Source organism: Callithrix jacchus, chromosome 7 (assembly GCF_049354715.1).
Source record: "Callithrix jacchus isolate 240 chromosome 7, calJac240_pri, whole genome shotgun sequence".
NCBI lineage: Eukaryota > Metazoa > Chordata > Mammalia > Primates > Cebidae > Callithrix > Callithrix jacchus.
This window is the reverse complement of record NC_133508.1, coordinates 85,561,568-85,588,776: the sequence shown is the minus strand read 5'-3', so window position 1 is coordinate 85,588,776 and position 27,209 is coordinate 85,561,568. Positions and strand designations below refer to the sequence as shown.

The following is a 27,209-nucleotide window of genomic DNA, read 5'->3' as shown; positions in this document are numbered from 1 at the left end:
CCAGTGTCTCCCCAACCACCTGCAGCGCCAGGGCCTCTGGGGAGCAAGGACATTATGCCAGACACTCCTGACTTCTTGATCCTACTGCACCCCTTCTACTTTGTGTATGAAAGTAATGCCTTAATCTGTCTGATTCATTTTTCTTCACTTATAACATGGGGATAATTTAAAACTGCCTTCAGTGTTGTTCTGAGGATCAACTGGGACAGTGATTCAGTGTTCTACCTAACACGTTGCCTGCTAAAGTAGATCTTTAGCAAAGGCAAATCTTTCTCACATCCCTCCACTTGTCCCCACTCTATATCCCTATATCGCCAGGTCTGATTACAGTCAGAACATGGATTTCCTTGCAGAGATGAGGTAATCCTCACTCAGCAAAAAGAAACTGCGTTTCACAACATGTGTTTATTCATTCAGTGAGTTTTTATTGTGTTCCTATTATGTATGAGAGAATAGACTTGAATGTAACTAAAAGCCTCACCCAACTCATGTCAAAAGCTTGCACAATTCACAAATGCCCTTTCAAGTTAACTCAGCTATCCCATATTAAGTACTACCATGTGCCAAGCACTGAGTTAGTGGCTATGATTCAGAAACAAAGGATATATTGTCCTTACTTCAAGAAGTTAAAAAATCATGTCATGCAAAAAACTAAATGCTACAGCAGGGGTGTATAAAAAGTATAAAGGAGGCCCAGAGGCATCCTCCCTGACAAAGTAAGGCAAGGCTTCAGAAAGGAAGTAATAGTGGAATTTGGCTTAAGCAGAGAGGTAGGATTAACTTGCATCTAACTTACATCTGTGTAGTACTTGGGATTTTGCAAAATGTTTTGATAACAAGAGGCTCTCTCAGATATAGAACCTTATTCTGGGCCCCAGTGGGAGGGAGGAGCTCCTGGATGATAGGTGGAAGGGTAGAGGAGAGGGACCTAGAGGCCAGAGAGCTGAGGTAACTTGCCCAAGGTCACAAAGAAAACAAGCTTATAGACTATACTCCTGCTGTCTACACTAATCTTCCCAGATGTTCATATGGTTCACTCCCTCATGTCATTAAGAATGACTCAAATGGGTTCTCCTCAGAAAGACTTTTACTGAGCCCCAATCCAAAAATTAATTCCTTTCATAGTTCATTTCCTCACCCTACAATGCTCCCTTTTACTTCACAGCACTCACTGCTACCTGACATTATATATCCATTTGGGTTTTGTCTCTCTTCCCTGAAAGATTGTGAATTGATGAGGGCAGGGACCTTCTTTGTCTTGTTCAATTAGAATGTCTAGAATAAGGCTTGGTATGTAGCAGGCTCTCAGCAGTATTTGTTGGATGGATAAACTTTTACATTTAAAAAAATGAATAAATATGTGATCAACAGCCTTATTCTTCCATTTTTATACAATTGTCCAAATATTTTCTTACAGTCTATTCCCAATATCAAAATTGCTAGGTGCCCAAGGTAATTTATTGATTAGCTCAGTGACTGGCATACAGGAGATGTTGGATTAACATCTACTGAGTGACTGAAATTGAATGTTTTTCTTGAATTGCACCAAATTAACTGATTCCAGATTTAAATTCTGCCAGGATTGAATTGAGCATCTAAACCATTTGTTCATTCATTTATTAACTTATCAGACATTAACTACATTATAGAAACAAAATCAGGGGAATTGGTCCCTTGACCTCAAGAGGCTTTCAGTCTAATGAGGAAGAGACAGGTTAACCTATAGTTTGGCACTAAGCTAGTAATTCATTTTCTCTTCCCGGTGACCCTGGCTACTGGTTCTTAATATGTATAACCTTAGGCAATTTGTATGACCCTCTGAACGTGTGTTTGCTCATCTGTAAAATAGAGTTCACAGGGCTATGGAAAAGAATGGCATGTGAATACACATAAAAGCACTTAGCATACTGCCTGGAACAGAGCGAGAGTTCTACAGATGTTAATTAACATTATTACTAGCATCATTTTACAGAAATGATTGAGGCTCAGAAAAAGTTCAACTGTTTGTCTAAGTTAAGTAGTATAGGTGAAATTTGGACCCAGATCTCCCAACTTCATTCCCAGGCACTCCCTGCATTGCAATTCTGCCTGCATCATTAAGACCTCTTTTCCTGTGGCTGCTACCTTCTCCCATACTTTGGAACATGGGCACCAAGCCTTGAGTTGAGTTTCTAGGCCTCCTGGTGCATCCAGCTCTTGCCTCCCTACTCTTTCTTTTTCCTCTGTTCTATGCTGACAGCCCCCTAACTGCAACCCCACATGTTAATAGTTTTATGAAAAAAAAAATCTTTTGATAATTAAGCTGATGGAATTTAGAAATCAACAGAACAGTACATTTTCCCAGCGGAGCCAAGAAATTAATTAGGAGCAATTTGCTGTAAGAAACAATTTCCATAATTTTAAGTTTAAAAAAAAAGCAGAAAATCATTTTTGTGGGTGTTTGGTTTTTTTTTTTTTTTTTTTTTTTTTTGCTTCCCCCCACCCCCCTGCTTTCCATTCCAAAGTAGTTTAAGTCCTGGAAAGACAAATTCTTCCAAATATCCTATTTTCTATTCTTCAGTCTCTTCCCCTCTCTCTGACTGGTTATATTCAAGGGTGAGGAGGAATAATATGAGACAGAGCCTTTTTGATCCTCTCCTTCACCCCATTGGGCAGAACTTATACTTTCCCAATGGCATGATTATAAAATGTACACATTCCTATCTCAAGAATGGGGACAGAATATGTGATGCCTTTGGAAAGGAGGCTGAAAGGGGAGAAACAGAGGTCAGGGTACACCAAATCAGAGTCCTAATGGGCCACAAGGGAGACAAGCCTGCTCTATAGGGAGGCATTAAAGCATCATGGCCAACAGCGTAGGCTCTAACTCTGGAGCCCGACTGTCTAGGATCACATCTCAATAGTGTCCTTTTACTATCTGTGTGATCCTGCCATAGTGCTTTAATTTCTCTGTGGCTCAGTTTCCTCATAATATAGTTCTGATGGTTTATAATGGCCCACCAAGCTCTTATGTCCACAGTAAGATCACAATGTCTGGCATATGGCAAGTGCTCATGAACATTTCTGATGATGTTGAGGATGATGATGATGATGATGATGATGATGATGGGTGGCAGGAACAAGCTCCCAAAAAGAGAAGTGTAAGCTGTCACTGGGTTCATCTTAGACCCTGAACACTCTAGTTCCAGACTCATGATGGCCAAAACTAAAGATCTATTCTATCTCAACAACCCTTTATTTTGGAAGGCATCATAGCAAAGAGCAATGGTTGTGAGATATCTTACATACACACACATGCACATGCACATGCACATGGTGCTAAGAATAGTGAAAATACCAAGGTTTGCAAATGATCTACTTTTTTATGTTAGGTAAAGCAGATTTAAAGCTACTCCTATGATAATTATAACATCACTCTTATTTTCTTGCAATTCAAATAGAAAAAAAAGAGGAAGTTGAGTTATAACTAGAGCTAAGGAATGGATTTTTAACTGGCGGAACTGGCAGTTAAAATAAACTAGCATTATTCTTAGTACAACCTGTTGTGAACAACCATTACCATTGCAGAGTTAACAGTTTTCATTGGGTTGTTATCATGCATTATTTCCATGATTTTTTGACTTTCATCTAAAGCTGAATGTATCAGTCAGTATACAATCAAGAAAAAAAATCATTCCAGATATTTGGAACAAAGAGGATTCAATGCATAGAACTGGCACCAACTGAGAAGCCAAACAGGAAATGGTAAAGAAGCACAGAGATTAGCAACAATAGGAAGACACTGCCACCCAGGCCTTATAAGGCTTAAAGGGAGAACAGGTGGCACTGGATCCCAGGAGCTACAATTACCTAGCAAAAGGTAGAACGTTGGCAACCTCCATGGCTCTACCCAGTAAGTGCTAGAGCCAAGGAGGAGACTCAGCTGCTGCCAGAGACACCTTCATGGCAGTAGAGGGGAATACTCTGGCTTCTCTCTTCTACTGTCTGATGTTTTAGCATATGCTGGTAGAGATTTGAATCCCATTTTCAATACTTACTAGCAATGCAGCTCCCTGCTAGTCCCCAGCCTGTTTTCACTTTTGTGACTCCCTTTGTAAAAGAGAATCTCTACCACATGAGGTTTGTCTCATCCCCCAGCCTGTGGAAAATTTCCCAGCTGTCATGATTCTGTACAGCTAAGACTGTTTCTTGCCTGCAACCACACTGAAAAGGGCTTCTGAAACAAGGAAGTGTGCAGAACTACATGTCTGCACATAGTAGTTACTCAAGAAATTATTTTTGCCTTGAAGTTGATAACTGCATGGGGAAATCATCCAGAGCAAGGACAGGGAGCCAGACTATCTGAGAGCCAAGAAAATGATAGCAGTATAGATGGCGGCCAACATTGTGAAGACACAAGACCAGCTCTTGCACCCTGGTAGGCTTCTTGGCTTTTCTGTAGCATAAGCAGATGTTGGCGGTATTTAAAGACTTATGACCTGGGAAACTAGGTAGAGCCAGGATTATAAGATGTAATATCTACAAAGTGCTTGGCATGCCATTTGATGAGCAATAAAAATTACTTTCCTTAGTACTCCTCTTTCATTTGCTTCAGCATGAATTTACTAAGCACCTTAGCTATATCAAGACCTGGTCTAGTTAGTAGAGATTCTGAGACAATATAATGGAGAAAGACATGGAAGCAGCCAACTAAAATTCAAATATAACAGGCTTCCTACCAAATGAAAGTACAGTACAGTAACAGCACATTGAGGCAATACAAAAATGTTAATTCTGATTTAAGAAATCAAGGACAATTTCAAAGAAATAGGATTTGTCCAGAATCTTGAAGGACAAACGAGATCTTGATTTGTTTGAGATCTTGACTTATCTTGATCTTGATAGAGGAGGAAAAAATATTCAGGCCTTGGGAAAAGCATAGAGGTAAAAGAGCGCAGAGCCTATTTGAGGACTGGTGAATAGTCCAATGTGGCAGACTCTGGGGCATGGGAATAAGAGGAGAGTGTGAAGTGAGGCAGTGGAAGATGAGCAAGGGAAGGACTTTGGAGCCAGATCCGTGAAGGTATGCTGTTAGCCAGAAAGACTCTGCATTTGTTGAGTCTTTTAGGGTTCCAAAGGTTGGGCTCAAATAGGCAATTTGCTGACAACAAATCATGGAAACAAGGGGAGCAAGATAAAACTTGAGTTGTAACTTATTTTTCTCCTGCCTAGCCCTTCATTCAATCCACTATCTGGAGATATTTGTAACTTCTAACTTCCCAGCCTCTTCTTGCCTTATGTCTTCTATCTTGGCCATCAGGCTATTTCCAAACCAAATTTTCTTTCTTTCTTTTTTTTTTGAGATGGAGTCTTGCCCTGTTGCCAAGCTGGAGTACAGCAGCATTAACTCAGCTCACTGCAGCCTCCACCTCTCGGGTTCAAGCAATTCTCCTGCCTCAGCCTCCCGAGTAACTGGGATTACAGGTGTGTGCCACTACACCCAGCTAATTTTTGTATTTTTAGTAGAGACGGGGTTTCACCATGTTGGCCAGGATGGTCTTGATCTCTTGACCTTGTGATCAACCTGCCTCAGCCTCCCAAAGTGCTGCAATTACAGGCGTGAGCCACTGCGCCCAGCATTATTTTCAAATTTTCTTAACCTGAAATTCATCTGATTCCTAGGGTCTGAAGTCTCTTTGAACGAAACATATCTCCCACCACAAAGCTGCCCTTGGTTGGGTGTGGGGTACAAAGGAACCAGGTGGTGAACTGCGATTGGAGCCCAGATACATGTTTTGCTAATGTGTGCCAGTGCTCTGGCCCAGAGTACCAGCTTCAGTAGTTCATGGTGACGGTACATGGCTTTAACAGTGCCAGCCAATTCAGCAAACTCCTTCACACCTTTTATTTTGTTTAATTATCCTACCAACCCTGAGAGTACAGATGCAATTATTATCAGCCCCATGTTACAAAATGAGAGACTGAAGCATGTGATAGTAGCTGAGGCTGGCTTGGGACTCTGGTCTTCTGAAGCTGGCTAAGGATGATTGTAGGAAGGGTTATCTAAGGAGTGACAGAAGGGAGGCCCTCATTACCTGTCATTTTAGGAAAGAACTTGTTTCTTGAAGCTTGAGGCTTAAATGCAATCCTGTCATGTTGATTTGTAGGTGAAGGTAAAAAGGCTCTGAGATCCAAAGTGAAGGTCCTAGACAAGCAGAAGGCAAAGCCACTGAGTCTGAAAGCAGTGGGGAAGTCCTTCCTTCCATTTCTTCCCCTCTAAATCTTCCAGCATAGGACTTCCCTGCTTAAGCACCTTTGTTGTCTCCCCATTGCCCATAGAAGACAATGCAATGTCATTAACAGGGCACTGAGAGTCGTGTACAGACTACCTCCAAAAGACATTTCCATTTTTATCTCTTAGATGCTCTGAGTTTTTTACTTGGTACTTGCATATATGTTGCATTTTACCATGTCGGTGCCTTTGCTTAGCTCTTCCCTCTGAGGAAAATTCCCCTTCCCCTTGGTTTCTACTTGTACATTTATTTAAGTACTTATTCATTTAGTCAGTGAGTGAATGAAGTATCTACCATTATATTCTTGAGGCACTGGGAATACAATAGAAAACATCATAAAATATCAGAGTCTCTGCTTTCACTGGGGAAGGTGAAAAGTATTAAACAATTACACAAATATATATGGACAAACTCTTAAAATAAATAGTGCAATAAGATACTGTGCCACAAAGTCCTAGATATGCTGGGATATCAATGAGGGCTTTTTGAGGTGGGATATTTAAGTTGACCTTTAAGACCTCTGATACCATCAGGACAGTTCAGGGACAGAATCTTCTATAAAACTGATTCAAGAGGCTGGTTGGAGTATTGGAAGTCACAGACCCAGTGAGAAGGCGGGTTGCACTAAAATAGGAATCCTTCCTTCCCTCCTGGCCTCCGCAGCAATTCCCAAAATAGGAAGCGAACAGAATTGTGTTTGTGTTCGAAGCTGAAATTATTCTTGTTTCCCTCCTCCCTGCATGCTACCCCTGCCGACATGTTTCTCACCCATCTCAGTATTCACTTTAGAGTCATAAAGAGCCTAACATGAACATCTCCCATGTGCCAAACATGTGCTAGGTACTTGATGCACATCTTTACATAAATCCTTACTGCAATGTGCTGAGGTCAGTATTACCATTCTAATTGTATAAATGGGGAGACTGAGGCTCAGTCAGATTAAGAGGTTTTCCAGGTTTACATAGGTAGTGGTAGAGCTGAGATTCCAGGTCAGCTGGTCGCACCCACTCGTCCTAGCACTGCTCTCTGGAGCACACAGAGCACATCTGCTTCCTTGTCCCCCCAGCCCCTCAGCTTTGAAGACAACAACCTGGCCTACCTCCAAGTCATCTCTTCTCCAGGCCAAGCTTCCCAGCCATTAGCTTTAATCCCAAGGTTGGCAGGTTTACAGCCTTTCTACCCTTAATTGTTCTTCTTTCACTGGGCTTTTGCCTTGTTCCTTTGGGGAGCAAATCTAAGCATGCTGCTCCAGCAAGTAGATTCCTCCCACAACTCCCACTGACCTGCATCTGAAAGCCAATACCTCACCATGACTAATAAAGCCCTGTGTGACTGGCCTCTGCCTCTCCAGTCTTACATTTTAACGTTTACCCAACTACCATCTCCTCTACCACCCCTCACCCTAACACTCTACACTCTGAACTTTCTGAAGTCCTCCATTCTTTCTTACCACTCCTCCTAACATATCTATTCCTGGGCCTTCAGTTAACGGACTCCTATTTATGAGAGGTTAAGTCTTCATAAGAAAAGTCTGCTGTGATCATGTGAGTTATGGTGAATGTTCTTCCTCCTTGCTCACAGGACCCCCATGTTTTCTAGGTCCTACCTCTTGGTGTGCTGGATTGTGACTGTCATCTTATATCTGACATCTGACTCCCCCATTGTGAGCTATTTAAAAGCAGAAAAATAGGTTTGACTTTCCTTTCATTACATTCCCAGTGGCATATATTAGGTGTTCAGGGAAAACAGAGGGCAGCAAAGAAGAAAGAAGGGAGAGGGGGAGAGAGGAAAGACTCAAAGGAACACATGGCTCTTGGTGGGCTCAATCTTATTGACATGTCTTGTGAGAAGGAAACTATCTTAACTGAATATGCACATGTGTACATGCTCGCACACACACGCAGACACACACAAATACACACATACCCCTTTTGTCCCACCATCCCTTTCCCTTATATATTCCTTATAACAATTCTGATAAGCAGATATTCCCATTCTACAGGTGCCAAAAGTAAGGCCTATCAGAGGTGTCTTAGTTCAGAGATGAAATGAGTAGACCTGAAATTCAAGTGATAGCAACATTTACTTGTTCAATTATTCATCCATGCATTATACGTGCTTTGGTAACTCTCTGTTCCATATTTGGTGTTGGTCACTGGGAAACAAGGGACTCAGACTTATTCCTGACCTAGACAAAGTCTAAAGGAGGACAAGAAGTGAAACAATGCAATGCAATAGTCACAGCCAGGTAGAAATATGTGCTGGGTGCTGTGTGAGCAATAAGGAAGGAGCAGGAAGCTTTCCCTAAGCAGGAAGCATTGGAGCTGGGTTTTGAGGGAGAAATGGGAACTTGTCAGGCAGACAACAAAAGCGAGGTACATTCTAAGCAGTGGCTGTGGGAAAAGGAAAAGGAGAGAATCAGGAAAGGTGATAGGTAAAGACTTGTACCTTTAAGTCACCAGAGTACTCAGTCTGCCCCAGCTGACCCCTGGTGTTGGAGTCTAGCCAACCTTGGAGTGTGCATTGGCCTCCAGTTAGAGCTGGCTTACTTAGCAGGGGATGTTGGTTAATTATTTGGCACTGTGTTCCAGCCTACTGAGCAGTGTTAGACATAACAGAGGGAACCAGAGGTGATAGATGGTGATGGGAAAGCAAAATTGCTTCTTAGAGTTTGCTTCCTGACTGTGCCTACTGTAAAACACACTATTAGAAGGAAGAAAATCTTTGCTCTATTAATGAATAAACATGGAATAAATAGTTAGATGATTCAAAAACCAAGCCATTGCCCCTCTAGAATCTTGGGAAGTCTGATGCCAGAAGAGTTGGTACAAGCAATAAGAATGTTTTATATCAAATCGTCCTGGTATGTTTGGTGTAGTGCAATTGAATGAAAAGGTCCTGGCTGGAACCATGAGACCTAGGTTTGCATTCTGTCTCTCAAACTCATTAGGTCAACTCTGATGCCACTTAGGCAATGTGGATGCCAAGAAGGCCAATGCGATCAAAGCCCGTGTTACTAGAAATCTAATTATAAACCAAGGAGGGATATATTTATTAGGGTTCTCCAGAGATATAGAACCAATAAGACATGTGTGTGGGTTACACACACATACACACACGTACACATATGTATACACACACACACACACATTCCTGTAGGTGTTCAGTGAAAACAGAGGGCAGGAAAGAAGAAAGAAGGGAGAGAGGAAAGAGTCAAAGAAACACATGGCTCTTGGTGGGTTCACAGTCTTATTGACATGTCTTGGGAGAAGGAAACTATCTTAATGGCATATGCACATGCACACATGCATGCACACACACACACATACACATACAAACACACACACACACACCCCTTTTGTCCCACCATCTCTTTCCCTTATATATTCCTGGTAACAATTCTATTATACAGATTATATATGTGTATATATACACACACTACACACACACACACATACATTATATATATACACATGACATATATACACACATATGTGTGTTTGTATATATATAATGTGTGTGTATATGTATGTGTGTGTATGTGTGTGTGTGTGTGTATATATATATATATTTGCTATAAAGAACTGGGTCATGAAATTATGAAGATTGGCAAGTTCCAGGATCTGCAGTCAGCAAGCCGGAGTTCCAAGAGAGTGAATGGTGTAGTTTATTTTGTTTGTTTATTTAGAGGAATCATGACACCTAATTTTGATAACTACTGTAAAGTTACTATAATCAAGACAGTGTGGTATTGACAAATATATATACATTTAGATCAATAGAGCAGAGTAGAGAGTTCTACCCACGCAAATATGGTCAATTGATTTTGAACTAAGATGCAAAGGCAATTCAATGAAGAAAAAATTCTCTTTCAACAGATGGTGCTGGAACAATTGGACTTCACCTAAATCAAATCATATAGCATGTGCTCTTCTGGGTCTGATTGCTTCTTTAACATATTGTTTTTTAGATTTATCCACATTGTTGCCTGTGTCAGAACTTTATTCCTTTTCAGTCTTCTTTAGCATTCCATTGCTCATAATACACTGTAATTTATCAGTTCACCTATTTGAATTATTTTCAGTTTTTGGCTTTTCTGGAAAAATATGCTACCAACATTCTTGAACAAGTCTTTTTTGTGAATATATGTTTTGATTTCATTGAATAAGTAGCCAGGAATATAATTGCAGGATCAAGTATATAAACTTCCAGTTTTCCAAGGTGTTAGTATCACTTTATAACTCCTCCCAGTTGTGTCCAGTTTCTCCATACCTTTTTCAATACTGGATGTTGTCAGTCCTTTTGATTTTTGTCACTCCAGTAAGTGTTCAGTAGTATTTCATTATGGCTTTAATTTGCATTTCCCCAACAAGTAATGGTGTTCAACACCTTTTCATGAGTTTATTGGACATTCAAATATCTTCACTGGATCATCTCTTTGTCATGCACTTATATGAGTCCTTCATATATTTTGGATATAAATCATTTGCTAGTTATATTACTATCAATGCTCTCCCCCATCGTTGCCTGCCTTTTCCCTTTCTTAATATCTTTAATTTTTTAAAATTTTAGATTTGGGGGCACATGTGTAGGTTTTGTTACATGGATATATTGCATAATGGTGAGGTTTGGACTGCTAGTGTACTCATCACCCACATAGTAATTGTTGTCCCCAACAGGTAATTCTTTCACCTTCACCATTCTCCTACTCTCCCAGCTTTTGGAGTCCCCAGTGTCTATTATTTTCATCTTTATAGCTGTATGTATCCATTGTTTAGCTCGCATTTGTACATGAGAACATGTGGTATTTGACTTTCTGTTTCTGAATTATTTCACTTAGGATGGTGGCCTCCAGCTCCATCCATGTTGCTTCAAAGGACATGATTTCTTTTTTTATGGCTGCATAGTATTTTGTGGTGTATAGATACCACATTTTCTTAATCCAGTCAGCCACCGATGGACACTTAGGCTGATTCCATGACTTTGCAATTGTGAATTGTGCTGTGATAAAAATACAAGTACATGTGTCTTTTTGAAACAATGATTTCTTTTCTTTTGGGTAGATGCACAGTAGTGGCATTGCTAGGTCAGATGGTAGTTGTATTTTTAGTTCTTTGAGAAATCTCCATACTGTTTTTCATAGATGTTATACTAACCTACATTTCCATCAACATGTATAAGAGATCCCTTTTCTTTACATCCACACTAATATCTGTTATTGTTTTACTTTTTAGTGATAGCCATTCTGACTGGCATAAGATGACATCTCAGTGTGGTTTTAATCTGCATTTCTCTGATTATTAGTGATGTTGACATTTTTTCATATGTTTGTTGGCCACTAGTATGTCTTCTTTTGAGAAATGTCTGTTCACATCATTTGTCCAGTTTTTAATGGGATTGTTTATTTGTTTTTCTTGTTGACTTGTTTGAGTTCATTGTAGATTCTGGATATCAGTCCTTTGTCAGAGACATCATTTGTAAATATTTTCTCTCATTCTGTAGCTTATTCATTTACTCTGTTATTTCTTGAGGTGTGTAGAAACTTTAACATTTGTTAAGTCCCCTAATGGCGTAGCTCTAATCTGAGTCCAAAGGCCTGAGAACTAGGAGAGCCAATGGTTCTCAGTCCAAAGGCCTGAGGACTAGATAGGGCCAACTGTAGTTTCAGTCCAAAGGTTGACAGGCTCAAGACCTAGAAAGAGCTGATATTTCGGTTGGAGTTTGAAGGCAGGGAAAAATCTGGTGTCCCAGTTCAAAAGAAGTGAGGTAAGAGGAGTTCTCTCTTATTCAGGGAATAATATCCTCTTATTTAGCCTTTTGTTCTATTCAGACTTTCAACTGATTGGATGAGGCCCACCCACATTATGGAGGGCGATCTACTTTACTCAGCAGTAAAGCAGAGTTTAACATTTGTCAATTTAAATGTTAAAATCATCCAAAAATGCCCTCCCAGAAACACCCAAAATAATGTTTGATCCAATATTTGGGTACCCCAGGCCCAGTCAAGTTGACACATACACTTAACGATCACAAGGAGTGATGATGCCTCTACATTCTACCAGTCTCTGTCTCTGGGGAACCCAAATTCAGTTCAGATCTTGAAAAGTTAAATTAGAGTGTTTGCTAAGGAAGTCTCAGGGCCCAGAAGGTACTCAGAACTATAGCACTGGCATCAAAAGAACCTGAGGATAAAAAATAGAAAATCCAGAGAAAAGACCTTATCTTCAGTCTATGTGATTTCTTGTTTCACTTTTTTCACCTGTAACGTAGAAATAATAATTGTGCTTACTTAGAAGGGAAGTTAGGAAGGTTGAATTAGATAATCAGCATGAAAGCACACAGCACAATGCAGAAAGCAGCAGAATGGCTTTGTGTGGCTACTTGAGGGTAAACTATGGTTGGAGAGCAGAGTTAGAGAGGGCCCATTTTACGCTCAATAGAAGAACCACTTGAACCAAGAGTGGGGTTATCAGCTTTCTTAGGTGGCAAGATCCCCATCACTGGATGTGTGTGAACAAAAGCTGGATCACCTATTGGCAAGAATACTTTAAAGAGAACAGAAACACCATACATTGGTAGATGGGCTAAAGCCTATTAAAAGTCTTGCAAAGAACTCCTTATAAATAAAAGTTATTCTCCTTCTAGAGCTTGTTTTTCCTCCAATGTCAAATGCAAACACTTGACTAGATTTCTAGGGGCTCTTGTAAGTCTAGCGTTCCTTGGTTCACAATTTGCCACTTTCGCCAGAACTACTGCTGCAGTCCCCAGATTGGCCTCTCTACCTTCAACCTGTTTCTGTATCCCCTACAGATCCACCCCTTAAATCCATTCCCAAGTCCATGCTGAAGCCAGAGAGACCTTCTTGGCATATAATACTTCCTGATCCTGCTTCACACTCTTGATGGTTCCTAATTGCCCTCAGGATAAATGCCAACCTCACCAGCCTTTCTCAGAGAAGGGCTGCTTTAAACTGGCATTCAAGGCTCTTTAAAATCTAGACTAATGACCCCTTTTATTACTCCTTGTCATGCACCCAACATTTTAGCCACAGTCAAGTGCTGGTTATTCCCCAAAACATAACAGATTCTTTCATACTTCCATACTTTTCTGTCCTGTTTTAGTTTTCCAGAATGCTCTATCTGCTTATCTGCTTCCTGATCCTTCAAAATCTATTTTGAATATCGCCATCTCTAGGCAGCTCTCACTGATCACCCAGGCTGGTTTAGGAGAAAACTCTCTGTATCAACCTTTTTCGCACAGCAGCAGAATTGTCCTTCCTCAATATTTCATGAAGCTTTGAGGCCAAAGACAAGCATTGAGTCCATTGTGTATATTTTAATACTTGTTTCCTAACTGAATGAAAATATATTTCCATGATGCAGACTAGCATTCTCACTCCAGGATGAGGAATACAGTGAGTTTGTGAGGTCACCATTATGATAAATCATTTCCTTTGCTTGCCAGTCAATATATGTTTATTCAAGAAAAACATAAGAAAAAATAGACTTAAAATGCTCAAAGACCTATCACCTTGCTATACTGATGTATTTCTTTCCAGGGTTTTTTTTTTTTTGGCATGCGTATTTTAAAGAAGATGTCAAATACCTAATTTTGTTCTTATTCTTTTTTCTCTTAATAGTACAGCATTAAAATTTTCCATGTTAATATGTAGTTTTTCATAGCCATTGTTTTTAACAACTAGATAATATTCCATCAATTAAATAAGTAAGTAAATAACTTTTTGGTTGAACATTTAAGTGCATATTTTTTCACCACTATAAAAAATTCAGTGACAGGCATCTTTGTGGATGAAGCATTTCTTTGTGTTTAGGATTTGTTTCTGAGGATCAGTGTCTGTGGTTGTTTTTATCTTGTGAAAATCAGGGCCTTTATCTAGCATCTGCCTGTGTTTTCTCCCCCAAACCTCCCAGACCAAAAAAAACAAAAACTGACATCAGTGCCCTAAGAGTCACTTAATGCAGTGTTTCATGTATGGGTCCCAATTAAGGCAACGTGCCCCTTTTCAAATATGGCCATAAATATTTTCCTTCAGTGAAGTAGATGCCAAGGAGATAATATTGATTGCAAATTACAGCCTTTGTAATTAACCAATTTACGCAGCTGGAAGATGGAGCTAGTGAAATCATTTGCTTCTGAAGGAGAATGTGGCCTCCCCAAATCTGACTATCAGATATGAGTTTGGCCTAATCCCGGGAATGCTTCTGGTGAGACTGAAGACTAGTCACTGAGGCTCTGGACAAACTGGATTGTATTAAGCCTTTTGCCTGCTGACTACACAGCCTCCACCACTCACCCAAAATGGATCTGCATCTGCAAGCACACAAAAACACACACTGGGAAGGGATATGAGCTGAGTTTAGCCCTAGGTGCTGCACTCACTGTTCAGGACGTGGAGGAGGGAGGCCCAGGCAGCAGCACCAGACTGGGCTTCCAGTTCTACAGCTACTGTGCGAGCTGGCTCCAGACAGATGGGGGCAGCAAAGAGCCAGCCTGGTCAGCTGGGATTCTAGTTGACCAAAGCTGTTGGGAGAACTCAAGCTCATCAGTGTGGCAAGTTGATCTTGATACTGTGACAACTTGGTCTGGACACATGCATAGATGGAATAGGGGTCTAGAAACAGAATACTACTACTCCCGTGATAAAGAATCTTTAGGGGCAGGAAATAGCAGCATTCAAAATGTCATACGTGGGTAGAGGAGTGGGCAGTTGTCTCTGACTTTCATAAAACTCTTGGGCAAATGCCCCTCCTCATCTTTATTTCCAATTTTTCTTATTTGTGTTCAAACTATTGTCAAATATTTGCAATTCCTAGAATGGACTAATTTCTATTTCATTTCCAGGCTTTTGCACATGTTGGTCCCTCAGCGTTGAATGACTTCCTTCACCCTCATTGGTCTAGTTAATTCCTATTCATCCTGACCACCTTTGAGGGTATTCTCTGAGCCCCTCCTTGCCTAAACAGATGTAGGTATATTTTCTGTGCTTTCACAGTGGTTTGCACAAACCTCTATCATAGTGTATATCATATTACTGCACATATACTGCATACATCTTTCATTAGATTGTGGATGCTTTACAGACAGAACCATATCTTATTCACATCTCTTCTGGGCACATAGTTGGTGCTCAAACATTTGCTGAATGAATGAATGTATGCATGAAGAAGCATCTTTCAAGATTCTTACAAGAGTTCTGAGGGTACTAGAGATTTCATGCTATTGATTATAGGGACTAGTTACCATAATCTTTGAGGGAAATGAGAGCTGACCCTTAAACCTGAGGTTTTACAGACCGGCATTTCCTTCCTCTCTTTAGAAACATGATCAGTTTCTTGCCTTTGTAGTCATCTGGTTAAAAGATATTCCAAATTCTTATTATACCTCATGAAACATATACCTATTTCTTATCTTATTCCTACAAATGCCTGAATGTAGAGGCCAGGTCCCACAACAGTTGTGTTTGAGTTACTTTTAGATTGACTTGGCAAAGCAAAATCTGGCTGTTAAGCCATAAAAGGATGATCTCAGATATGATCAAGGGACTTCAGATCGTAACTGCCCATCCAAAAAGTGACAATGTAACTATTTCAAAGGTTACCTTTAGTGCTCAACTTGTACACAACCTTCTCCCCACCCAACCACTGCTAATCTGAGGTAAGCATTTAACTGTAATTCTATATAGCAAAATCCATAATCAATAGAACTGGCCAGATCTCTTGCTAGCTCTCTGTCTCTGTCTCTGTCTCTGTCTCTGTCTCTCTCTCTCTCTCTCTCTCTCTCTACACATACACACACACACACACCCCAGTTCCTCAATGAGTGGCCAAAATCTGCCCATGTTTTATTTAGTTTGAGCAGCTAATGCTAGAACAAAGGTAATGAATTATATTAATTACATTAGAGATATTTTAGAGAACTAAGATTTGCTTTCAGAAACAGAGAGCACATCTGACTGAGCTGAGTTGATAGCAACATGCAGATAATTAACAGCTAATAACATTAGCGTCATAATTAGAACTATCTTGATCTCTTAACCCATCTGCCTTTCTGATTTTGAGATCCATACAGTGAAGAACAAGATGACTTTTCTTTTTTTTCTTTCTCTATCTTGATTTGCCTGTATGCCTATAATAGATCTTTCCCAAATACATATTACTAACTGCTATCATTCACTTTCTTCCTAGTGTGTGCCAGGTGCTCTATAGATACTGAGTATATGAAGAATATATTACACACTCAACCCTTGAGGGATTAAATATAGTTTACTTCTTCAAAGAACTTACCTGGTAGGAATTATGACACCTATTTTTATAGATGAGGAAACTGAATGAAATCACTTGTTGAAAACCACTGAGCTGGTTAACTAAGTACAGATTCAAAATTAGTTCTACTGACTCCTGTTCTTTCCAGCATGCGACGGTGCTCTACAAATGGCCATTATTGCTATTACTTTGATAATAGCAATTGGTATTGCTACTTCTGGTTGCCAACCAACTAATTGCTGGTTGACTTTCTGGTATTCAACTCACTCTTCTGTTCAACAGTGAAGGAAAACATGAAAGGGAAAATGTAATGAACATGAGGTCAAGTACTCTACCTAGTTGTTTGAAAAATTCACCAGTATTGTTAAAACAATCAGTCCCTGGAGTCCCAAGAAGAGATGAGCAAATGATCTGAACAGAAATTTCTCAAAATACAAACAAATGACCAAAAAATATATGGAAAATGCTGAACATCATTAATCATCAAGGAAATGCAAAGGAAAACCACAATGAGGTATTATCTTACCTATAAGGATGGCTATTATTGAAAAGACAAAAATAATAAATGCTGGCAAGGATGTGGAGAAAAGGAAACGCTTATACACTGTTGATGGGAATGTAAACTAGCACAGCTCTGTGGAGAACAATATGGAGGTTCCTCAAAAAAGTACAAATAGAACTACTATATGCTCCAGCAATCCCGCTACTGGGCATTTATCAAAAGGAAAGGAAATCAGTATATAAAAAAGGCATCTGTACCACCATATTTATTGCAGAACTGTTAACAACAGCAAAGATATAGACTTGATCAAGGTATCCAGCAACAGATGAATGGGTAAACTGTGGTGTATATACACAATGGAATGCTATTCAATCATTAAAAAGACTGATATCCTGTCATTTATGGCAACATGGAATAAGCTGGAGGACACTCTGTAAAGTGAAATAAGCCAGGAATAGAAAGTTAAACAGCACATGTTCTCACTCATATGTGGATGCTAAAAAAAAAAAAAAATGATTGGATCTCATAAGGAGAGAGTTGCTAAAGGATACAAAATTACAGGTAGATAGGAGGAATAAGTTCTAGTGTCTATGTAACTGTAAGATGACTGTTGTTAACAATAATAATTATATAGTTTCAGCTAGAAATATAATATTGAACGTTCTCGGCACAAAGAAATGTGTTGAGATGATAGATATGCTAATTACCTTGATCTGATCACTATATATTATATGTATATCAAAATATCACTGTTTCCCATAAATATGGACAATTATTACATGTCAATTAAAAATTATTTTTAAAAAGTAGCAAAGGAGCAGAACTCAGTGATGGGAAAATCAAGCAGGAAGTTCTTAAATGTTCATATTAGCAAGTAAATGGCACCAGTGAGGTTTGAACTCTTGGCTTAGGATCAAGAGAAGAGCAAAGAGATTCAAGGTCCCAAGGAGGAGGTTGACAGGGATCTGGGGGACAGTCAGTCTCTGGCTAAACCTAATAGACAGCAATATCACTAAAGGTGTTGCTGAAATAACCTCATGACATTTTGCCAGGGGACTCAAAAATACCCATATCTAACCTCACCTCAGCCAATTTTCCCTGGCAGCTCCTTGAGGCAAATATATTCACAAGAGAGGATAAGTTAGTTATTATTATTATTATCTAGGATTTTGGCTCCAAATCCCAGTGCATAACATGACTGAGCTAAGCTGAACTAAAATGAAGGTCCTTTTCTCCCAAGCTAGTGAGGCTCAAATGGTCTAGAAACAATACAGCTCCTCAGTCCTCTCTTGTTTTCCCCCAGTGCCCTCTCCTAAGCCTTAATTTGAAGAAAAAAAGAAACTACCCAAAATGTCTCCATCAGAGCCAGAGAAAGGGAACAGAGAAGTCTACCCAGGAAGGGTAGTAAGTCTAGCACTAGGACCTACCTTACCCAATTTTGCTCCATCATCAGCTATTGTTTTCCACCAAGACTTCAAGGAAGGGAAATATACAAAATCTGACCCATGAGAAGCAAAGCAAAACCTTATTGTTAGCTGGAAACTTGAGCTCAAACCCTAGTGCAGAGAGCCCTGGTGGCCACGTTGTAGACATGATAAAGAATAAATGAGACAATACATGAAGTTTCTATCATCAAGCCTCGACTCCCTTTAGATGAGGTCAGCCTCCTCCTGGAAGCCTAGGATCACTTCTCTCATCTCTTGAACCTCAGCCAAGAGTCCAGATCTCCCTAATGCCATGTGCTTACAAATCTGGACATCTAAGAACAACTGCTTGATTTTCTCATTGCTTATTTCTGCTCATGAACTGAAGTTTTTGTTCTGTTTTTCTCCCAGTTCATCTCGCAAGCCTGCCTGTATTTCTCTAAAACGATATAACACTGTCTCTTCTTCATATATTGCATTCATTTTTTCCCTCAGCAGACATTACTGTCTTTTAGAAACTTCCTAATCCACTCCCTCTGGGTACCTCACTTTGCCTCCAGTCTGGTTTAGGTGTCTCTTCTGTGCTTCAGCAGCCTCCTTGGCTTCTGTCTCGCAAAGCACTTATCACTCCATATTATTTTTTAGTTTACTCTAATGTTTCTCTCCCAGAAATGAAATCCTTAAAGGCTGGGAATGTATCTGATTCATTGCTGTTTCTCCAGAGTTTAGCCCAGGATTTGGCACAGAACAGACTCTAGAGAGTATTTGATGAATAAATAACTTAAGAAATTACTGAGTTTGTCTAGACCAGTGCAGTGTTATCCCGGAGCAGGCAGGGGAAATAGGAATATCTGATCCAGAGTCCTTGTGAATTAAGAACCTCCTAATCTGCTTCCTCCTTCTGTTCTTCATGACCATAGCCCTCAAAATGACTATTCATATACAATCATACTCATCCTCTCCCCCATCATGCAGCATGAATTCCCTTTGCTAAGACTCCAGATACTCTGAATCCAGCTTTGTAGTTTTCACTGGACAAACTTCAGTCTTGAGAAATGCCCCTCTTGGCCTGATTCACTCCCTGGGAACTTCTATCCATTTTGATGCCCTCAAAGGCAATTCCCCACCTGTAAGATCCCAGCCACACAGCACACCCACACTTATTATCTGTCTCAGCTTCAGGTAGTGGCCTCTCGTCATGTTTCCTGGATATGCTGCCCTGACTTCTGGACAGACCTTCCCGAGTTTGCCTTTCTTCCTGAACTTCCAAGTTATCTCTCACAGTTACCCAATCCCTGTGTAAGACCTTGCTGAATGGTTCCTTATCTTTCATCTCAGACCCTCTTGATGCCTGCGTCTTTGGCTGTAATCAGAAATAGCCATGCCCTGGACATTGCTGTGTCAACCCCTCTAGCAGGAGGCTCTAAAATCAGATCCCACCCATTCCCTAAATGCCCTATCTGATACAACATAACATGCTCTTCCTAGATACGCCCCCAAAAGTCAATCTAATGGAGAGGGTTGAACCTCACAGAAACCAGAGTGGGCAGGACAGGGTAGAATCAAGAAGACACACATAACTAGGAACCAGGGATCCCAGAATAGAAATCAGAGAAGAAGGGGACTTAAAAAATACTAGATGAAATTTTAGATCAAATTTTCAAGAGCAGCAAGTTGTTCATTTAGTTTGAAATAAACCTAGAAAGGTAAAGAATCAGATCTCTTGGACCCGAAATATCAGACCAGAACATTTGGATTTGAAACCATTAAAAATAGGACGCCACTGTAAATGCTTTAACAAAGCTGTCCAGGAACATGCAGAAGGCACAAAACTGGGATTCAGGAGGCTTGAGCCTGAGATTCTGGCTTTATCACTAGATGTCTATGTGACTGTGGGCAGTTCTCCTCCCCAGTCTGCCCCAGATAAACGATGTACCAATGTTGAATGGTCTTAGTGGTTCTTCCAGGCTCTCAGACTCCACGACACATATGCGTTTGACCTGAAGAATTTGAGTTTCTCTCTGTCTAGCATCCACCCCCTCTACCCACTACCTCATACTCCCAATCTGCTAAGAATCAGAGCTCCAGAGGAACACCTATTGTGTCCCATCTGTTGGCGACATAGCCAGAGAGAGGAATGCTCTGCCACATGTGCTCTTGTTTATTCCTGATATTTTCCAGAGAACCAGGGATGGGGGAAAAGGGGCGGGAGGAAGAGGCCTCCATGCAGGATCAGTTGCAAGTATTGTTGTCCCACTCCATGTGTAGACACTGGACAAGCACAGCAGACAATCAGCATGTGGGAAAACCTGTGCCTTTTACCAACTAGCATCCTCCAAAGGTCAAATTTGAGACTTGGAATTTAAAAAGGAAACAAATAAAATGAACAAGCAAGCAGCTCCAAACTGGTTGCCTTGGACACCATTAGAAGGCTACATCCCTGACCTTTGTGCCAGTCAGAATAGGCTGGGCTAGGCTGTTGGTACAAAAAAACTCCAAAATCTTAGTAGCTCATTTATTTGAACATCACAGTAAAGTTCATTTATTTGTTGAACACTAACAAATTTTGCCAAAGCTGAAATTTTTAATAAAAGAAGAATAGTTTCCATTTACTGAGTACCTATTTATGCCCAGGACTATGCTATACACTTTGCATAAATCAGCCCCTTTTTACACATGAAGAAGTTGAGATTCAGATTGATGAAGCGATTTGACTGAAGTTATACATCTAAAAACTGGTAGACTGGGATTGAAACCCAAGATGATCTAGGCCTGAGGGTGTGCTCTTTCCTTACTCCACACTGCCTGTGAAGGGGACCTTGAAGTGACTCAATCCCTTATCCACTTCAATCAGGCACATCTTGCATGGAAGCGGGTAAGGAAAAGAAATCCTCGGACAAATGGCTTAGGGAATATATTTTTACATAAATAATTTGCATTGTTCTTTCAGCTTGCCCACTGTCAACAGTGGAGACTACTCAGTGCCCAACCCTCTATTGTGGACTTGACTCCCCAAATCAGAAGCACCTCAAGCACAGGAGCTGTGTGTCCCCAGCAGTCAGCCTCACATTCAGGAGAGTTCTCAGAGCATGTTTATTAGTTAATGATTGGTTGAATGAATGAGTGAATGCGCAGTTTCATTCATTCTTAACAGACTTTTGAGGAATCTTATGATGTATGGTTGAAATCAGACCACAGAATTTTGGAGGGAAAAATCTGCTTTATAGCTCCTTAGATTTCCTGCACTTACTGTAGGGCAGTCATTAGCTCTTATGCCACCCTAAATGCCTGAAGAGGTGGACCCTATTCCTCATGCACCCAGAATAAAGCTGAGAAGGAATGAGGAAGTAAATCTGAGGAATATTTGAGACAACGAAACAAAGGGACTTACTTACCAACAGGGCGTCAGAAGTAAGGGAAGAAATACACAAAAAAGCATAGGGGTACCTATCTTCGGAAAGTACCTCAGACCACTAGGAGTGATTTAGAGTTTAAGCAGAGTGTGTTACTGATGTTTCCCCAGACCTGGAGAAGTGGAACCCCAGACTGAGGGTACAAATGAGGTTCCACTTGTAATAATCACATGTGACTTGCTGCCTCATTCCTCTATCTGTTCCTGCAGGACTCTAGTCTTCCTCAAAGTCTCATTAGTTATTTCTAGATGTCTCCAAGAGGCATTGTATGTGAGCTCAGAAAGGATGCTATCCACTTCTACGTGATGTCTACCATGTTGCTTCCTTCTTGTTCAGCCCATCCTGTGAGGTTTTCTGCTTCTTGCATTTGAGAGTGCCCCATCCTAGTCGGGGCTCTCACTGTCCAGCAGGAGAAATCCCATGGTCTAGCCAAGAATGCTGCCTGTTTATAATATTAAGCTGTCAGAACAAGAATTACTATCACAACCAGTTACACCTTTTTTCAATCTATAAATGGGACAAATGTTCATCTCTGTCACTCTGTATTCACAGCTCTGTGGTCTTTCTTGGAAATAGCTTCTACCTGCAATTCCTTTCTCCCTGGTGCTCAAACAGGGACCCATAGAGCTGCTTCAGGAAACTAATCTCAGGGGCAGACACCCTATTTTTACTTTCCTCCTTCCCTAAAGTAGGGCTAGTGCACCTCCCTGCTGTGCTAATTTCAGCCCCCATGGATCTTCATGTGAACAAAACTCTGAAAGAAGTCTGCCCCAACAGTCCTCCATAGCTTAGTCTAAAGCTAGAACCCCTCTTCTGGAGGATGAATACAGTGATCTCTGTTTCTCATTCTGGTATCTTATAAAAACATGTCTTAACATTTTTCTCTAGATGCATTTATTAAACACTTGCTGTGCTCCAGATATCAGGTTGGGCACAGTGACTCACGCCTGTAATCCTAGCACTTTGGGAGGCCGACATGGGCAGATCACCTGATTTCAGGAGTTCGAGACCAGCCTGACCAATATGGAGAAACCCCGTCTCTACTAAAAATACAAAATTAGCCAGGTGTGGTGGCACATGCCATAATCCCAGCTACTCGGGAGGCTGAGAGAGGAGAATCACTTTAACCAGGAAGTGGAGGTTGCAGTGAGCCAAGGTGGCACCACTGCACTCCAGCCTGGGCAACAAGAGCGAAACTCCATGTCAAAAAAACAAGAAAAAGCTTTCTGTGCAGCCCCTCACTTAGTCCTCACCTCATCTCTATGGTCTAGGTATCATTAGCCCTTCTATGGCTCCAGGGAGGGAAGTGCCTACCCAAGGCCAGCCGGCTCTGGCACATTCACTTGAGTCTTAGCCTTTGTTTTGACTCTCTGGCCATGGCCTCTCTTTGGAGTCTGTTTCTTGCCCTTTGTGATTACCAGACTCAGCACTTACTCTTTCTTTTCCTTTCAGGGCTTACACATTAGATCTGACAGCCAGCATATCTTTCCAGCTGTGATCTCAGGCTCTCTGGGCAAAAATTTGGTTTTCTCTTCTCTCTGGTTCATATATAGCTTGGGCCTCCTTTCACTTGGGACTCTCCAAATTTGGCCCTGCCTCATAAGGGACATTTAACTGAGCCTGACTTTACCAGAGCCCTAGAAGTTAGGTCTGACAACTTCTTTGTATTTCTACGTGGCCTTGGGAAGAATCTTAACATCTTTGTGCCTCAGTTTAGTTGACCAAAAAGCAATACTAATATCTACCTTGCAGGTTTACTGTGGGAAATAATGAGACAGACTGTTTAAATTGCCTCTAATGATGCCTGAAACAGTAACTGTATAGTAAACAAAGTGCTATGAAAGAGTAATCTTCCTGTCAATTGTATCTGGTAAGCAGCAAATACCATTATCATTCCATTTTATAGATGTGGAAACTGATATCAAAAATAGGTTAAAAGACTTACCCCAGGTCCCAGACCTTGAAAATGGCAGATCTCAAATATGAAGCAGATCCTGGTATTTAATGACTCACTGTCTTATACTGCTTGGCACAAAGCAGACCCTCTACAAATAGGGTTATGCGTTGCTCCTAAATGAATATATTAATGAAGAAATGTTCCTTCTCTTCCCTTTGTGTCATTGCCTCAGATACCAGTGCTCTATCCCAAGACTTGCCCACTGATTTTCTGTGTCCAGAGGAGATTAAGATGTTGCAGTTTTCTTTACCCCTAAAAGCCCTGCCCAGCCCAGTCTCTGGCTGAGTTCCTTGGCCCAGAACAATACAGGGAGAAATTCTTTCATAACTTGGGGGTTACCAATGGAGCACTCCTGCTGAGGCAGGCCTCTTGCCAAGCAACTTCCACTGCCCATCTTATATGCAGATGTGTGCAACAATCCTGCACATCTGCATGGGGAACATTCAAAAGCTATAAATTGCCTGGAAAAAAGGAAAATATGAGTGTCAGCTCTATAGGAATGGATGCTTCTGAGGGGCCAAGCAGAGGAGGAGAGCAGATCACACACTGAGAATAGTTGGCCCAAAGCAGACTGGGGATGGAGAAACAACACTACACCCCTACTTTCACCTCTCATAGGGAGGCTCATGCAATTTCAGAAGTGTGGATACCACTGTCTAATTCGAGTTATTTCTCTACCAATGTCCCCATCTCCCTGAGCCACAATGTCCTTGAGCCTTTCAGTTTTGTTCTTAATTTGCATCACCTCAGTCTGTTAGAAGAAAAGCAAAGCATGGCAGCAGACCCAACGGTAAGAACCCTGGACTAGGACTGAGACATCTTTCTTCAAATGCGTTCATATAACTAACAAGTACAGAGCGTCCATGCTTGTGCCAGGCGCAGAGGGACAGAGATGATTCCATCACAGTCAGGATGCTCAAGAAGGCGCCACAGTCTAATGGGGCAGACGGGCAAAGAAATGAACAACTTCGAAGAAAGCACAGAAAACTTCTGGGAGTGCAGAGTTGGTTAAGGTAAAAGGCATATCACAGAATGCTTCCTAGAGGAGGTAACATCTGAGTGAATCTTGAAGAGATATGGCAAGTACCCAAGGGAAGAACTTATGCATACTAACACCACTGAAGCACTGTTGGATATATGAGAGTAGATGCTCATTCACAACCACTGATATTTCCACACACATATACACACACAAACATATGGGCACACATACACACCTTTGGAGGCAGGTGTAATACTGGTTGGGAATAGTTCATATGGTAACCCTTGCTGTTCATCTTGCCACAATCCAAATGTCTCCCTTCCCCAGTGGTGCTGTTCCATGAAAAGCCTTGGCAAGTTTCCTCAGAATCAGCTACTTTGCCACTGTTACTTTAAAAGCTTCTTTTTCTCCTACCAAATGGCAAAGGAAGCCAGAGAAAAATGAATTCACCAGGGCATCTTGAGCTGGCTTTTGCTCTTTGTGTCCCCCAGGCTAATCCCTCAAGAATCTTGGCTAGAACAAAGAAAGAGCAGGCTTATGGTTGAAGGGAGTAGTGGTTCAGTGTAAGGAAAAGGCTGACTGTGAAGGGATAGGTCATTGCCTTTGATTCCTGCAGGAGTATCTGAGGGCAGAAGAAACAAGGCAGAACAACGATCAGCGTAGGGGCACTAGAGGTAGGGATTTTGCTCTATGTGAATGGCTATTTCCTCAAGTCAAAGCTGCCTACCAGTGGGATTAGCAGCTTTAAAAAGTGGTAAGCACTCTGTCCCTGCTGAAGTGTGAGGGGAACAGACCACTGCTTATGGGATGAGGAAGATGTAGCTGGTTGTCAAACACCAGAGGAGAGGTCACATCTCTTTGCCCTGTTCTGCCGTCTTCACATGGGAATTGACTTAGTACCGAGCAAATATTCAGGCCTCTAAGAGTCTAAGGATTTGCATTTCCAAGGTTATGGAGAAAGGCATGTAGTAAATGTGTATTTAGGCATCCCAGATGCGAAAGGTGTGATTATTTTCAGAACCTAATCTCATACCTTCCCATCCTTGCTGAACTGAATATTGCAAATATATTCTCATTTGTATTTGGAATGGTGTGTTTCTAAGCAATCATCATTCTGAATACTCATCCCAAACAGGAGATGACCTGAATATTTAATAGAATAAAAATGTATATATTAGATTACTTATTCAAATGCCTATCTGGCAGTTTGGATAGAATTAAGCAATAGTCCAATCTGCCTGTTGTTTTATGCATAGGATGTCAAAGCTCGTATTCTTTCCCTGCACAGAACCATGTCTTGTCCTGTTCACAGATGGGGAAACAGACTGAGAAGGGGGCATAGAGTGTGAGATAGGAGACCCAGGAACAGTGCTACCATTTGGTGGCTAGGCAAGGTAATAGTATTGCTCTTGGACAAAGGAAGCAACTGAGGTTCGGTGTGGTTAAGTAACTTTTGCAGAGTCACATAGCTGGTAAATCACAGAGTTGTCTCCATCCCAGGCTATTATTCTCTTGCACTACCTCACTGAGCCCCTAATATAGCCCGAGAGTGTGTTTCTCTCCTTTCATGCCACCTTCAGATGCTCTGGCAGTACTTCGACTATGAAATCTTGGGAAGTGATGTTATTATCCCTGTTCTATCGTTGGGAAAATCCCCATGAGATATGGAACTACATTTTAGATTCCCCAGACCAGGGATTCTACCGCACAGCTATTGTACCTTGCAAGCTCTAAATGCCCCACAACATCAAGCAAGAGCACATTATTCTGTTCTGCCATTACAATAACAAAAGGCAATAACCCAAATTTGCCTTTTGAAATGAACCCAACATTCCTTTTGAAGGAAAACCTTCCCTCAGAAGCTTGGTTAGAAGTCATTTCTAAGAAAACTTCCCTGTGTGCTCCCTACTCCAGACCCCAAAGTGCTTCTCACATAGTATCGTCATTGTATAGGGGATATTCTCCCCACTAAATCATGAGTACTTTGAGTCCAATAACCACCTCCGACTGTTTTGTGTATCTCCAGCATGGTATCTGGTACCCAGCAGGTTTCTGAGATTTGCCGAAAAAATGAATAGATATTTGAGTAGCATCACTGCCAGGTGATATAATAAGAGTATGTGGTAGGAACTCAAGGGGAAGGGACTTTTCTCCCCCTTCCAACCAATCTCTGGCCATCAAAGAGAATATGGCAAGCCCTGAAAGTTAACATGGTGCTTCCATCCCCAGCAAACAGTAACTGAAATGTAGGACAAAGTCTCTGAGCTTCCCGTGATTTTGCCATTTCTGTGGAAGAAGAAAACACCATCTGCAGCACATGTTTCTATTCAGACTTGAACCTCACTTCATCTCACCAGACAATTCTGAAAGCACTTT

The 27,209-nt window shown here is 41.0% G+C and overlaps 1 protein-coding gene and 1 long non-coding RNA gene across 23 annotated transcripts in view; one reads left to right on the top strand and one right to left on the bottom strand.

Moving 5' to 3' along the window:
• LOC144576993 (uncharacterized) overlaps window positions 1–7,549 on the bottom strand; it is a 52,906-nt gene extending 45,357 nt beyond the window's left edge. Inside the window, exon 1 of the long non-coding RNA XR_013520049.1 lies at window positions 7,372–7,549. This is a non-coding gene — a long non-coding RNA (uncharacterized LOC144576993). The remainder of the gene's footprint in view (window positions 1–7,371) is intronic.
• LOC100393071 (BEN domain-containing protein 5) overlaps window positions 1–27,209 on the top strand; it is a 1,596,666-nt gene that overhangs the window by 1,242,252 nt on the left and 327,205 nt on the right. The window lies entirely within an intron of this gene.